Source organism: Leptonychotes weddellii, chromosome 9, assembly GCF_054177405.1.
Source record: "Leptonychotes weddellii isolate Sample4059 chromosome 9, ASM5417740v2, whole genome shotgun sequence".
Taxonomy (NCBI): domain Eukaryota; kingdom Metazoa; phylum Chordata; class Mammalia; order Carnivora; family Phocidae; genus Leptonychotes; species Leptonychotes weddellii.
In genome coordinates, this window is record NC_138377.1 from 67,984,547 (window position 1) to 68,001,602 (window position 17,056).

At 41.9% G+C, this 17,056-nt stretch overlaps 1 protein-coding gene across 1 annotated transcript in view; it reads right to left on the reverse strand.

Annotated features, from left to right (window-relative positions):
• RYR3 (ryanodine receptor 3) overlaps positions 1-17,056 on the reverse strand; it is a 483,582-nt gene that overhangs the window by 443,984 nt on the left and 22,542 nt on the right. The window lies entirely within an intron of this gene.

The following is a 17,056-nucleotide window of genomic DNA, read 5'->3' on the forward strand; positions in this document are numbered from 1 at the left end:
GTGTGTATTTGCTCATCCCCCTTCCAATTAGGCTGTAGCTTGCTGAGGGATCCTATCCCCGGTACAACTTGTATGTTACATGTTTAGCAAGCACTTGGTGGAGAGCCCCAGGTGAGGAAGAAAAAGGCTTCTTTCCCAAATAGGAGAACTCAGATCTAGTGTCTATTTCTCACCACATACATGGAAGGCACAGTAACAAAGCTACACCAGGTCAGCTGACAACCTGCAACCAAGTCCACGAGCAATGTGGACCCCATGTGTGTGCAGGCTAAGAGGCCTTCAGCAAGCAGGGAACATGCCATATCCTCCAATTAGAACACGTGCTCTACAGCTTTTCCCTCAATACAGCCACTACTGCTCTATGCTCAGAGGGAAAGCTGGGGAAAGAAGCAGGAGGGGGACTAGAGGGAGAAGGGAATCAAGGAGGAAAGTGGGTGTCCAACCCTGGCTCACCCCCAGTCTACTGTTCTGTCCCCAAGAGCAGAGAGCTGGCCACTCTGGGGCATGTATGAGACTCCTTAGCTGCGCTGGGCTCGAGGAAAGGCTCAAAACTCAGGCACTTTGGAGTTGAACCCCCCAGGGGCAAATCCCAGCTCCACCACCTACTGACTGTGTATTCTCGGGAAGGTCATGTGTCTTCTCAAAGGTTCCAATTCCCATTTGTGAAATTCATTCAAATATATGTGAAGCCACTCCTAGATATTTACAAGAGAGAAATGAAAATATATATCCTCAAGAAGACTTGTACATCAATGTTCCTAACAGCTTTATTCATCAGAGCCAATGACTCTAAATGGCCCATACATCCATCGTCAGGGGAGTTTGATAAATTATGGTACCTCCATATAATGCAATACTATTCAGTAATAAAAAGGAATAAACTACTGGTACACACAATAACATAGGTGAATCTATGTTTTACATTTATATCATTTATTTATACATCTGTCAAAATTCATCAAACTGTCCATTTACATGGGTATGTTTTATTGTATTTAAATAACATCTCAGTGAAGTTCATTTACATCTAGCACTGCCATGTGCCGAGTGCTGTTCTAGGGGCTGAAATACAATAAAGAACAAAACAAAGTCCCTACCCTCACCGAGCTTACTTTCTAAAGAGAGAAGACAATCAATGCATAAAAATAGAATCACTTAATTGTGATGAACACCATAAGCAAAATAAAGCAGGGTAAAGGGATAGAGACAGAGATGCTATTTTAGATACAGGATTAGAGAAGATCTCTCTGAAGAGACATCTGAGCAGAGACTTCAGTGAAGTGAGATAAAGAGAGAGAGAGGAGAGGGAGAAGGAGAAGGAAAAGGAGGAGGGGGCGGGGGAGGACATCTGGGGAAGAGCATCCCAAGTACCTGAACAGGAAGTGCAAAGGCCCTGAGGCAGAGCCGTGTTGGGATGGTTGAGAGCTATGTCTGGGGAGGTTCTATGGCTGAAGCCAAGTGAGCAAGGTTGAGAGGGGAAGACTGAAGATTGGATCCTGCAGGGGCTTGGAAGACTGCCAGGAATTCAGGATAAAGTATGTTGGAGAGTGAGTGGAGGCTTTTGTTTTTTGTTGTTATTTTGTCTTCTTTTAGTGAGAAGGAAAATGATTTGATACAATCTGATTTGTGCTTTAAAAGCATCAAGCTGGGGCACTTGGGTGTCGCAATCAGTTAGGCATCCAACTCTTAGTTTTGGCTCAGGTCATGATCTCATGGTCTTGGGATCGAGCTCTGCATCCGGCTCCATGCTCAGTGGGGAGTCTGCCTGGGTTTCTCTCTCTCCCTCTGTCTCTGCCTCTCCACACCCGCCCGTACTCTCTCTCTCACTGAAATACATAAATAAATCTTTTAAAAAATAAAATAAATAAGTAATAAACAATGCATCATGGAACACTACATCAAAAACTAATGAAATACTGTATGGTGACTAACATAACATAATAATAAATAAATAAATAAATAAATAAACAAACAAATAAAATAAAAGCATCAAGCTGGTTGCTCTGTGTAGAAGAGACAGGAGTGGGTAAAGACACAAGCAGAAGTTAGGAGGCACTGTAGCATCCAAGCGAGAGGGGACAGGGACCTGGACGGGGATGTGGCCGTGGAGGCAGAAGAAGGTGGTCAGGGTAAATCTGGGGAGTAAAGATTATCTACTTCATAGGCTGGCTCTGAAAAAAACCTGAAAAGTACCCTGTAGGCTCTAAATACCTGAAAAATACTTTGAATACTCTAAGCACCTGAAATAGTGCTTAGAATAAATAGTACTTAGAATATTCTAAGGAAAATAGAACTGTGCTTAGAGTATGCTAAGCCCCTGAGAAGTGCTTAGAACAGCACCTGGTCCATAACGAAGTAGCCCCATGAGCTAGGACTATCACTCCCGTGTGGTAAAATAACAGTCCTCCTCCCCCGGGAGAAGGAAGCGCTCCATTCTTTTTGGCCAAAGGGTTGTGAGTGGGTCTCATCTCCACAAGTTTAATACTGCTACAGGGCTGGGGGCTGTGACAGAAGCAAAATTTACCAAAGTGTTAAAACTCAGTTAAAACAATTCCTTTTTCCCCACAATGCCATTGCCCTTGCTTCAACAGTCATGACAAGGAGACTAAGTAAAAATTCTCGTGAATATTACTCTGGGGCAGGAACTAAGGACTTCAGGTCCATCTGGGTCCTGGGCTGAATCAAGCCAAGTCACCATGTTCCTGCAGCCCTTTTTCACACTAGCACAACAAAGAGTTTTATTTGCGGAGACAGGACTGAATTTGATTCATTTCAACCTTGTCTAAAGCCCTCTCTTTATGGGTCAGCTAGAGATACTGTCAAATTTTAAGTGAGCCAAACAGAGGCAGAGAGAATTTGCCAGAGGAGAAACCCTGGGCACGTTTCCCTTCTGCTGCTAGAGATGGAGATCACAGGTAGGGAGCAGTGCCCCAACCACTGGAGTGGCCAGCACAAGGGCCATACCTGCGCCCCCGCCCCCAGCACTTTCTGGGGACCTGGTAGCTCAATCCTTTGTGGTTAATCTGGACAAGTCCATGAAGTCGACATTATTATCTGCATTGTAGCAAGGAAGAAAGCAGAGCTCAGAGCAGATTTCTAAGTTGCCGGTGGTTACTCAGCCAGGATCCGGACCAAATCTGACTCCAGCCTCTTTCCATTACTTTAATCTGCCCACATAAAAGGAAGTAATCAGAGGCAAAGAGTCCCCTGATGCTGTTGCTGAGGTAAACGGCAGTAACATAGTCTTTTGCCTCAGGCAGCTTCAAATATGGCTTCCTGGCTGCGCTGACATAAAAAGAGCTTGGACACAGCCCTCTTTCTAGCGAAGTGTCCCATCTGGTCTGACTCAAGTTTGCCATTCACGTGAAGTACTTCCCATCTAAAAGACCCAAAACATGATTTGGTTCAGTGGTGGGAGTGGAGGTGTAGCGAACACTGCACGTATGTTTTAAAACGGTAATTAAAAGTGAGTGAAAGGAGGTTATTTATTAAAATATTCATAAATCAATTCTACATTTTCTGGCATATTTAGAAGATTACTGCTCATTTTATTTTTTTTAAAGGTTTTATTTATTTATTTGACAGAGAGAGACACAGCGAGAGAGGGAACACAAGCAGGGGGAGTGGGAGAGGGAGAAACAGGCTTCCCGCCGAGCAGGGAGCCCGATGCGGGGCTCGATCCCAGGACCCCGGGATCATGACCTGAGCCGAAGGCAGACGCTTAACGACTGAGCCACCCAGGTGCCCCAAGATTACTGCTCATTTTAAAGAGACATTATAAAATAACATAAAAGACAAAAATACAGCAAGTTCAGAAATCTGGATGGGTTAGGCAGAACTAGATTCTTCCCACCCCCCACTTCCTCTCAAAACAAACAAACAAACAAACAAACAAACAAGGGCGTCTGGGTGGCTCAGCCAGTTAAGCGTCTGCCTTTGGCTCAGGTCATGATCTTAGGGTCCTGGGATCTAGCCCCACATCTGGGCTCTCTGCTCAGCGGGGAGCCTGCTTCTCCCTCTCTCTCTGCCCCTCCGTCTCTCTGTCAAATAAATAAATAAAATCTTTAAAAAAACAAACAGAAACAAAAACAGATTAGGTTCACAGATTATTGATATTTTTATCACTTATTCAGCTTAAGTCCAGTGGCCGATTGCATATTTAAATTTCAGAAATCACCAGATTTTAACAAAAACATTCTCAGATCTGCTAATAGTAAGCTCCCGCAGAAGATCCTAGTGCTTCTTATATAATGAATACAACAAAAGACTTCTTACATAAACTTATAACAATAGCTTTCATAAATTATTTCTGCTGAACTGTGACTTATAACAATCCATCATTCTAATTATTGTTTTGGAGTTAACAGCTTTGGTTGTTTGACAACCTAAGCATAATGCTTACCAAAGTTAATGACTCCATAAGCCCATAAATTTAATATTATATATTTGGTTAGGCAGGCACACCTCATTTTCTGTGCTTCACTTTATTGCGCTTAGCAGATATTGTGGGTTTTTGTTTTGTTTTGTTTTTACAAATTGAAGGTATGTGTCAACTCTGTGTCAACAAAGTCTATCAATACCACTTTCCCAACAGCATTTGCTCACTTTGTGTCTCTGTCACATTTTGGGAACTCTCACAATATTTCAAACTTTGTCATTATTATTATATTTATTAACATGATCTGTGATCAATGATCTTTGATGTTACCACTGTAATTGCTTTGGATACCACAAACCATGCCCATATAAGACTGCAGACTTAATGTGTGTGTTTTAACTGCTCCACTGATTGGCCTTTTCTCTACCTCTCTCCCGCTCTTTGGGCCTCTCTATTCTCTGAAACACAACAATATTGAAATTAGGACAATTAATAACTCTACAATGACCTCTAAGTGTTCAAGTGAAAAGAAAGTCACATGTCTCTCACTTTAAATCAAAAACTCGAAATGATTAAGCTAAGTGAGGAAGGCATGTCAAAAGCCAAGATAGGCCAAAAGCTAGGCCTCTTGTGCCAAACAGTTAGCCAAGCTGTGAATGCAAAGGAAACGTTCTTCAAGGAAATTCAAAGTGCTCCTCCAGTGAACTCACAAATGATAAGAAAGCAAAACACTGCTGATACAAGGAGAGTTTTAGTGGTCTGGATAGAAGAGCAAGCCATTCCCTTCAGCCAAAACCTAATCCCCTAACTCTCTTCCATTCTGTGAAGGCTAAGAGAGGTGAGAACCTGCAGAAGAAAAGTTGGAAGCTAGCAGAGGTTGGTTCATGAGGTTTAAAGAAAGAAACCATCTCCATAACACAAAAGTGCAAGGTGAAGCAGCAGGTGCTGATGTAGAAGCTACGGCAAGTTATCCAGAAGAGCTAGCTAAGATTATGAGGATGGCTACACTAACCAACAAAAAACAGTCTTCTATTGGAAGAAGATGCCATCTAGGACTCTCCTAGCTAGACAGTCCTGGCTTCAAAGCTTCAAAGGACAGGTAGATTTTCTTCTTAGGGGCTAACACAGCTGGTGACTTGAAGTTGAAGCCATTGTTCATTTACCATTCTGAAAAACCTCAGGACTCTTAAAAATTATGCTAACTCTACTCTGCCTGTGCTCTATAAATGGAAAAACAAAGCCTGAATGACAACACATCTGTTTACAGCACGGTTTACTGAATATTTTAAACCCAGAGTTGAGATCTACTGCTCAGAAACAAAAATTCCTTTCAAAATGTTACTGCTCGTTGACAATGCCCCTGTTCCCTCAAGAGCTCTGATGGAGACGGACAATGAGAGGAATGTTGCTTTCATGCCCGCTGACACAACATCCACTCTGCAGCCTGGGATCAAGATGTAATTTCAACTTTCAAGGCTTGTTATTTAACAAATACATTTCATAAGGCTATAGCTACCATAGATAGTGATTCCTCTGTTGGATCTGGGCAAAGGGAGTTGAAGACCTTCTCAAAAGGATTCTCCATTCTAGATCCCATTAGGAATATATGTGATTCATGAGAAGAGATCAAAATACCAACATTAACAGCAGTTTAGAAGAAGTTGATTCCAACCCCCATGGGTGACTTTGAGGGTTTCAAGACTTCAGTGGAGGGGCGCCTGGGTGGCCCAGTTGTTAAGCATCTGCCTGTGGCTCAGGTCATGATCCCAGGGTCCTGGGATTGAGCCCTGCATCGGGCCCCCTGCTCAGCGGGAAGCCTGCTTCTCCCTCTCCCACTCCATCTGCTTGTGTTCCCTCTCACTGTGTCTCTCTCTGTCAAATAAATAAATAAAATCTTTAAAAAAAAAAAAAAGACTTCAGTGGAGGAAGTAACTGGAGATGGGGTGGAAATAGCAGGAGACCTAGAATTAGAAGTGGAGCCCGAAGATGGGAGTGAATTGCTGTAATCTCATGATAAAACAAATGGATAAGGAGTTGCTTCTCATGGATGAGCAAAGAAGGTGATTTCTTGAAATGGAATCTACCCTTGGTGAAGATGCTGTGAAAATCACTGAAATGACGATAAAAGATTTAGAATATTCTATAAACTTAGATGATAAAGCAGCAGCAGGGTTTGGGAGGCTTGAATCCAACTTTGAAGGAAGCTCTACTATGGGTAAAATGCTATCAAACAACACTGCATGCTACAGAGAAATCCTTCATGAAAGGAAGAGTCAGTGTGGCAAACTGCATTGTCTTATTTTAAGAAATTGTCACAGCTACCCCAACGTTCAGCAACCACCTCCCTGGTCCATCAGCAGCCATCAGCATCGAAGCAAGACCTGCCACCAGCAAAAAGATTACGACTTGCTGAAAGTTCAGAGGATGGTTAGCATTGTTAGGAATAAAGTATTTTTAATTAAGTTACATACATTGTTATTTTAGACATAATGCTATTGGGCACTTAACAGACTACAGTATAGTGTAAATATAACTTTTATATGCACTGGAAAACCAAAAAAAATTTATTTGACTCATTTTATTGCAATATTCACCTTATAGCAATATTTGCTTTACAGTGGTGGGCTGGAACAGAACCCATATATATCTCTAAGGTATGCCTGTATTCTTTCAAGTGAGGGAAATGAACTGATCTCTCCTTTTCCCCACACAAGGCTAGGCAGTAAATTCACCTGATATTTGCTTCTACTTCTCACCACTACCTATAAATAGTTCAGCTATGGCAATTCCAGGTCCTTGTGTCTTTTCTAGGTCCTTTGTCTTCAGCTCTGCTGAGTATCAGAATCCTGAGAAGCAGGCCCTAACATCCCACCAGTCTAGACAACTGGTCCTTACTAATGGGAAAAAGAAGCAGATAGAATATTCCCATTTGGTCTCATTTGTCTAAATATTTAGCTTCCATGGGTTTCAACTCCATTACTAACTCATTATACAAATTTATTGCTAATAACACCTACCATGTACTGGATACTAACTGTGCCAGCCACTGTCAGAACAAACCATCTACCTATAGGTGAGGGGGAAGAGGGTAGAAAACTTGAGTAGCTATAGTATTAGGCTGCTTCTCAGGGCGCCTGGGTGGCTCAGTCAGTTGGGCCATCTGTCTTCAGCTCAGGTCATGATCCCAGGATCTTGGGATCGAGTCCCGAATCGGGGAGCCCGCTTCTCCCTCTGCCTGCTGCTCTGCCTACTTGTGCTCTCTCACTCTCTCTGTCAAATAAATAAATAAAATCTTTGAAACAAAATATTAAGCTACTTCTCGGTAGTCACTGGGCCAACTTCTTGCATGGTTATTCTGTGCCACAAACTATGGTGAGGAGATTTGTGTTTATTTTTTAAAACTCATTTAATCCTCAGAATAAAAATATGATGTGTATATGATCATTTCCATTGTACTGAGGAAGAAACCAAGATTCAGAATAAGCCACTTAACCTTTCTTGATATATAATTTTACTTATTTTGATATGTTCTTTTTTAAAAAAATTCTTAGAGAGAAAGACGGGGAGGGGCAGGGTGTGCAGAGGGAGAGAGAGAAAGAGAATCTCAAGCAGACTCCCCGCCAAGCGCTGAGTCTGATGCGGGGCTCAATCCCACAACCCTGAGATCATGACCCTGAACCGAAATCAAGAGTCGGGCGCTGAACTGACTGAACCACCCAGGTGCCCCAATCTTGAGGTGTTCTTAACTATCATTTGTTTCTTGCATCTGTGCCACTGCATTTGTCCGTAGGGAAAGGTCCACAGATTCCAATTTGGACTTATAAGCTTATCTCCCAAGTGGCAGCCAGTAACCAGGGTGTCAACTCTACATGGATCCACCTCCTACTTTTGTTTTTCTCCCTTGTTTATAGCAGTAACAATAACAACTGAAATTCTGATAGCACATGAAGAAGCATGTCCGAATACTTCATGGCTATCCTTGTGACAACACTGTGAAGGAGGAAGGGTAGTCATTCTGCTTTAAGAGATAAAGGATCTTCGGTTTAGCTGAGGTTATATAGATTGCCAGAGGTCAAGCATCTCGTAGAAGGCAGAAATGAGAATCTAACACAGGCCTTCTCCCTTCAAATTCCAGGCTCTTTCTGATAAACTGTGCTGCTTCACTTAGCTTCATCGAAGCTCATTAAATGCATGACTCAGAAATCTATATTCGTAGTCCTTATCTATCTCCCAGATTCAAATACAACCCAGCTCTCCATCTGCTGGGCATCTCCATCTGAATGTCCTAGCTGAAGGTCTTCTTCTTTTGTTTTCTTCATGGTATCTACAATAGGGTCCTGCACGAAGTAGACACAGAGTAACAACTTTTGAATAAATGAAAGATTTTAAAGAAAAAAGGAGAGAAAATGCAATAACGGAGCGAAGCGATGTAGCAGGAACCCGGCCAGTGCAGGTACGGGGAGACAGCAAGCTCTCCTCCTCTGCATCCAGGTGAGTATCGCTGGCGCTGGTGTCAGTGCTGGCCAGATCAGGAGAGCAGGGCGGTGGGAGGCGGCCATTTCCTCCCGGCAGCTCAGGTGATAAAGGGCCAGCTGCAGGGGGAGGAGCACCAGCCCGAGAGGCCTAGACACTCTGGACGCTCCGTAACTGGATTAAAGGTGAGTTCTTAAGATTCCATGAGAACATATGCCAGAAGAGAAGCCTGAACATAAACATCATTGCTTTCACTGTCCTGTGGTACCCACAGTAGTAGCAACGCTTATCAGCAATGTGAGCCTGCTCACCTTAAAGTTCTGAACGAACACCTTAAAGTTTCTGAATCTCAGTTTCCTCATCTATTCAATGGGCATAATAATATATTCCTCATAGAACTGGTAGGAAGCTGCTAAGCGAGGTCCTGTAGGATGCTAAATAAATATCAGCTATTATTATAAGCATGAGCTTTATTCTTCTTGCCATGAAACGGTTGCAACTTAGAAGCCTTCATAATTAAATACTGACAACACAATCTTCCCTAATGCCATGCTTCATTTGGAAGATATAATGATGACAAGCCTGCCCAAAAGCAGCTAATGACATGATCTTGGCTGTCAGGGTATATGGGGAATGCTGCTGAGAGGTGGTTCTGCACAGACTGGCCAAGGAAGTCCAACGACTTGACTTGTGAGTTGCTAAGGAACTTGGGGATCACGGGAAAGGGTATGCTTCCAGATAAGCCTTCATAAACAATTCCCCAAAAGAAAGATCTCTTTATTTTATAGAAAGTATGTGTGAGAGTTAGAGGGAAACTACTCCCTACCCCCACTCCTATATCACAATTTCCCCGCCATGCATAGAAAGCTGATTGCATCAATTCCAGAGCAGTTTGCAAAGTTTGCAAAGGCCTGGCATTCTTGAATAATAAGAAGTCAAGAGCTGCATTATGAAGTGATACTTGACACTTAGCCAGTTTTTTATTTTTTGTAAAGATGCTCTCATTTACAGGATTTGAAAAGACTCTTGATATTTCCCCATGGGTAGGTTCAGGGCTTTATATGTGACATTAGTCAAAATGTTTGTACTTAATGTGTACAGCTTGCAGAAAGAAAAGCAAATAGGAGGCAATGCTGTATCAGAAGTGGGGAGGGCAGACCTGATTCCAAAGAGAATTAGAACTGAGTGGATAGGAATGCTAACAAATGGGCATCCTTTGCACGTGCTTGCTTGGCAGGTGCTGCAGAGGCTGAATTTAACAGCTGCAAGGTCAAATGCATCTCTAAGGCATTCTCCTTGATGACACCTGTAGCTGAGAAAACCGGATGTTAAATATTTATCTTAGGTAATGACAATAAACACTTTTTACATTAACTGACTCCTTTTGTTATAGAAATCAAACCATTTGCCAGAGTCATCAAAGTGACTCCACGAGGTCATATCAACCATTCTCTTGACTCCGGGCAGCCTTCAGATGAATGGATATCCAATCTGCTCCTCAAGGACCTTTCGAAGGGGGGAGTTACAGTTTTCCATTTCCCAAGGCTATAGTTAGAAAATTATTTATTTTATAGACGCTAAATCTCCCCTACTGGGAAAGAAATCTTCTCCACATAGACATTATAAGAATGGGATGTGTTATTCTTATAGAGGATGACTTCTTCCGAGGTGCCTGCTCTAATCCTGCCAGAAAAAAACACCCAAGATTGCCCTTAGGCCTTCCATTAATTGGGGGATTGCTCTATGGGAGTTTTGCACAGAATCACAGCAACATAGAACTCTAGAGCTGAGAAGAACCTTCATGACATGCAGATCCAATCCCTGATTTTAAAGAGTGGGTAATCCCCTCAGCCTGACCCATCCTAAAACAGGGACAGTCTTAGGCAAACCAGTGTGGTTCATTGTCTTATCCCCCAATCAGGTTCAATCCATCAGCATGTCTACTTAGTTCTACCTCCCAAATATGCTTCAAATCTGGTGCCTTCTCTCCAACTCCACTGCCACCACCTGGTTCAAGCTGTTTTCTAGCTTTGCCTATCAGTAACTCCCTAATAACGTTTCCCTATTTCCACTCTTGTCCCCCTAATATCTCTTCTGTACACACCATCAAGAATAACCTCTTCAATAAAGGGATCAAATCACATCAATATCATCCTTAAAATCTTTCAGTTGCTTCCCTTGGCAAATGGAATATCATAGATATATTTTGCCAAGGCAAAAATCAGACTTGGCTCTACATTGCTATTTCCCCACAGCCAAGTTAGGCTGTTCTCACTGAAATCCAAACTAAATAAAAAATACATTCATATACCTTAGGGGAGTAATGAAGATGAACCAACAATGGATTTGCTGCTCTAAATCTTTCTACTTGATATAACAAATGTCAGAAGAGGACCTTGTATGGTAGGTTCTCCATTTTGGGGAAGCACTTTCAAAAGAAGAACTCATGTTAGGTCTAGGGAAGATTTCAAAGCTTATAGTAAATATAATATACTAAGAGAATAGCAAACAGGCCCACAAATTCCTGATATGTCAAGTGAGACATCTGGAATTGCTTAAATGCATTTTCTAGAAATGGTCCACTTACAGCTTTCATGGGGACTCTCTAAATCACCACCATGAGTGAACAGAAGTGGGAATAGGCTTCTGCTTCAAAAGCTAATTGTAGCAGCCAACTTTGAACTCAGTGAGAGTAATCAAATACTTTGACATTAAAGCTTTTGCTTGTGACTAATATCCCATGCGCTATTAGCTTAAAAAATATTAGATCTAAAATAACTGAGGCACAGAGAAACACAGTACCTCTACCTTTTTAAAGCCACACACACACACTGGTAAGAAGCAGAGCCAGAGCTAAGCCCCAAAGCTCCAAGGTTTTTATGCACCTACCTCCCCACTGCTTCAGTCTAGTTAAGTCAACAAGGGGAGGATCCAAAGTGTGGTGCCCAACAGTGAGAATCTAGACCAACAGTCGTCAAAGTAGGAAGGGGAAGAAGAAAGCACCAGCTATACTGAAACAACTGATCTTGTCTACCACCAGAAGGCTTCAACCCTAAAGCTACTCAATGAGAGTAAAGAAAATGGTGATAAAATTAACAACACATGAAAGACACTGTTTGGATGAAAAAACAAGCTACAGGATGGGAGAGAATATTTGCAAAACACGTATCTGGTAAAAAGACTTGTATCCAAAATATAAAAAGAACTCTTAAAACTCAACAATAAAAAACCAACGCTATTAAAAATGGATGAAAGATCTGAATAGTCATCTAAAGAAGGCATACAGGTGGCAAAAAGCACATGAAAAGATGCTCAACATCATTTGTCACTAAAAATTGCAAATTGAAACAATAATAAGATGTCACCACACACCTATTAGGATGGCTAAGGCCAGAATACGAACACACCAAATGCTGGCAAGAATGCCAAGCCACAGGAACTCTCCGTCATTGCTGCTGGGAACGCAAAATGGTACAGCCACTTTGGAAGAAGGTTTGGCAGCTTCTTACAAAGTAAACATAGTCTTACTATACGATCCACCATTCACACTCTTAGGTATTTACCCAACTGAGTTGAAACTTTATGTCTCCACAAAAACCTGCACATGAATATTACTTAGAGCAACGTTAGTCATCATTGCCCAAACTGGAAGCATCCAAGATGTCCTTCAGTAGGGGAATGGATAAATGAACTGTGACACATCCATCTAATGGAATATTATTCAGTGAAAAAAGAAACAAGCTATCAAGGCACAAAAAGATCTGGAAGAATCTTAAGTGCATACTGTTACTCGAGAGAAGCCAGTATGAAAACGCTATATACTGTGGGCTTCTAACTATATAACCTTCTGGAAAAGGCAAAACTATAGACACAGTGAGAAGATCAGTGATTGCCAGGGGTTCAGAGGGAGGAGGGGAGGGATGAAGCACAGGGCATGTTGAGGGTGATGAACCTATTCTGTATGATACAATAATGGTGCCTATAAGACACCATGCCTCTGTCAAAACCTGCTGAAATTCACAACACCAAAAGAGAACCTTAGTGCAGACACATTAAAAAAATCATTTAGGAGATCAGAAAAGATCAGGAAAGACTGACGACAATGACAAGAGAATCTAATTGTACTACAAATGTATGAAACATCCTCACTGAAAGGGAGTGAGAAAAAGATGCTAAACTACATAATTTGGAAATGAATGAAGTCTGTCAGACTAAAAGTAAAATGAATTGCAAATAGCACTGCACTCTGGTTGATTAAGTGGTTTCCCCACATTAAGTTGATTCAGTCGCTTAAGATATGGGTTAGCAATTCTGATCCTGCCATACACTGGACTGAAGACTGAAGACGTAGCCCAGAACTGAACCATTAAGTCAATGGATGGTGGGAGGTGGGAGGCAGGTTTCTCACGGTGGGAGTGACATGTACAGATAAGCAAGGGAAGAGCCTAGGAAGATCCACGTGGTAATGGATTTGGAGACATCAATAAGCACTCACGTTTAACTAAATATAAACACAGATTATTACATATAGAATATAGATATAGGTACATTCAAAGGTTAGTAAACACACATATATTTTTTGGCTCTGTCAGTAATAAGGACCTGAAATAAGCAAAATGCCAGTAGTGACAGGCAAATCAGCTCCTAGATCTTGGTTTCTTATACCGTGCTCTCATAAAAGGAGAAGTGGATGATTCTAGGACTAGGGCAGGGAATATACAAGATGAGTTTGGAGCATCTGCTAGTGCCAGGAAATAAGGAGGTGCTAGAAAAAAAAATGACGGAGCCATGTCACAGGGATACAGGAGCCAACTGAAAGAGCTCCCAATAGCCAAAGCTGGAACAATATGAGCAACAAAATCAAGTGATATTAGATTATAATTCAAAGTATAAAATAAATATCCATGAGTCCATACTGCATTAAATGAATGGTTGAATAAATTAATAAAGGGGGAGAAGAGGCAAATCTCTCATGCAAAGGACTTCCAAATAATTTATGTAGCTATTCTACCCTCGAGGAGGTAGGACATAACCCCCCCCACACAGTGTAGGCTGTGTGTGGTGGCTTCCCTCCAAAGACAATGGTGTAGAAAGGGGGGTAGAAAGCAAGTTTATTGTGGAAAAACCTGATAAACACTCCATCAGCCAGGTAATCAAGGTCAGCACCAAGAGTCATAAATCACATTGATAGTATATACCCTTGATATAATGTGATGAAAATGGTCCTCTGCCTCTGGGATTTTCCTCCCCAAAACCCAGAACCCCAGCCTCGTCATGAGAAAAACATCAGCCAAATTCCAGTAGAGGGACCTTTTATAGTATATCTGATGTATACTCCTCAAAATTGTCAAGGTCATCAAAAACAAAGTAAGTCTGGGGCGCCTGGGTGGCTCAGTTGGTTAAGCGACTGCCTTCGGCTCAGGTCATGATCCTGGAGTCCCGGGATCGAGTCCCGCATCGGGCTCCCTGCTCGGCAGGGAGTCTGCTTCTCCCTCTGCCCCTCCCCCCTCTCATGCTCTCTGTCTCTCATTCTCTCTGTCTCAAATAAATAAAAATAAAAATCTTAAAAAAAAAAAAAAAACAAAAACAAAGTAAGTCTGAGAAACTGTCACAGCCTAGAGGAGTCTAAGGAGACATGACAACCAAATTTAATGTGGTATTCTAGACGGAACCCTGGCACAGAAAGAGGACATTAGTTTAAAACCAAGAAAATTTGAATCAACTACAGACATTAGTTAATAATAATGTATCAATACAGTTCATTAACTGTACCAAATGGACCAGACTAACCTAACATGTAAATAAGAGGGAAAACTGTGATAAGGAGAGAGGTCATAAGGGAACCTGCACTATCAGCTCAATTTGTTTTGTAATTCTAAAACTCTTCTAAAAAATAAAGCTTACTGATAAAAAAAATCAACACTAATTTGTGTTCTAATGTGCTATTTTTTAGCACCTTTACAAATAAAGCAACACGATTACGTTGGCGGCCTCAAGCTCCTTCTGGTGTCCTATAAAGAGAAGGTCATGGGAGAACCTCGCTCACCAGTTTTTCTGATGTCAACAGGATTTCTAATTACAGTAAGATACCACCCCAAACAGGGCATTATGAAGAATTTTGGACTGCTAAAGCAGTTAGAAGATATAAGTCGATTCTTATATGTGGATATAGATATTTGAAATATTTCCCTGGTTACAGCTGTTCAAATTAGGAGGTAAAGCCCAGGGAAAACCACTGTACTCCCCTGCAAATGGTTCTGGGGTCCTTGGTCTTATCGTCCATGGGTTACTGCCACACTTCTGGTGCCAGTTTCATTTGAAGATTCAGGTAAATGATTAGAAGAGGATATTTCCCCTTCATTTCAATAGCACTGCTTTTGAAACCACCAGTCAATATGTACGAACAACAGAATGGCATACTGTTGTCTATAGAAAAATTCTAGTCTCCCTTTTTTTTTTTTAAAAGATTTTATTTATTTATTTGACAGAGAGAGACACAGCGAGAGAGGGAACACAAGCAGGGGGAGTGGGAGAGGGAGAAGCAGGCTTCCCGTGGAGCAGGGAGCCCGATGTGGGACTCGATCCCAGGACCCTAGGATCATGACCTGAGCCGAAGGCAGTCGCTCAACCGACTGAGCCACCCAGGCGCCCTAGTCTCCCTTTTTTAAAAGATTTTATTTATTTATTTGAGAGAAGGGGGAGGGACAGAGGGGAAGGAAAGAGAGAATCTGGAGCAGACTCCCCACTGAGCATGGAGACCGACACGGGCTTGATCCCAGGACCCCAAGATCATGACCTGAGCCAAAATCAAGAGTCGGACATTCAACTGAGCCACCCAGACACCCCTAATCTCCCTTTTTTCAATAAATTTTTATGACCAACTCCCCATCAGCAATGTCTCTCTCACCCCAACACACACACACACACAATCAGTTTTTCTCTCTTTCACATTTCAAGAATCACCTGTCACCTTTATCTTAAACAGAAAGGTCAATATCATTTAGAGGTTGGTATAATATTGTTTTAGAAATAGGAAAAAAAGGGGCGCCTGGGTGGCTCAGTCGTTAAGCGGCTGCCTTCGGCTCAGGTCGTGATCCCAGGGTCTTGGGATCGAGTCCCGCATGGGGCTCCCTGCTCTGCGGGGAGCCTGCTTCTCCCTCTCCCACTCCCCCTGCTTGTGTTCCCTCTCTCGCTGTGTCTCTCTCTGTCAAAAAATAAATAAAATCTTAAAAAATAAATCTCTAAAAAAAAAAGTAATGGTTTAAAATCATGATACACCCATTCAATGAAATGCTATATAGCCTTTTTAAAATAAATACACTAGCATAGAAAAACATCTAAGTTAAAAAAATCGTGAACTATCACATACTTTGATTTTTATTAAGAAATGTCAAATGTTAACATATTCACAGAGAAAACTCTGGAGAAATGCACTTCAAATTGCTCTACGGAAGCCTGGTATGATAAAGGATTTTTACTCTCATGTATCGATTTCTGTAATGTTGAAACTTTTATAAACAGAACATATTAATTTTTTAATTTGAAAATTTCCTGATATTAAAAAATGTCTGTGTATTTCCCCTTGACTATCACGTGGCCTGATGCAATGAGGTGCTGGCGGTTCAGGGCTGAGCTGTGTCCCCTCTCCCTTCGAGGGCTGCCAGGACCTAGGTTGGGCCCATGCACGACAGAGAATGAAGTCTGAGACTCTCTCCACAGCCCCATGGGTGACTTAGGTCACATACTACCTTCTCCTGTGCTCAATCCGTATCTAACACTCTGCCATGAAAACGTTCACTTTTCCAAGAACCATAGGACTTTTTTTCTTTTTTAAAGCTTTTTTTTTAAGGATTTTATTTATTTATTTGACAGAGAGAGACACAGCGAGAGAGGGAACACAAGCAGGGGGAGTGGGAGAGGGAGAAGCAGGCTTCCCGCTGAGCAGGGAGCCCGATGCGGGGCTCGATCCCAGGACCCCGGGATCATGACCTGAGCCGAAGGCAGATGCTTAACGACTGAGCCACCCAGGCGCCCTGTCAGTGTTCAAATTTATCTGTTTTCCTTGTTATTTTTCTTTTCAGTTTGTTTGTATCAGGATTCAAATAAGGGCCATACATTGCAGTTGGTTGACATGCCTCTTCAGTCTCTTTTAATCTATAGGCTTACCTTCCACGGTCTTTCCTTGCAATTTATTTTTTGCCAAAC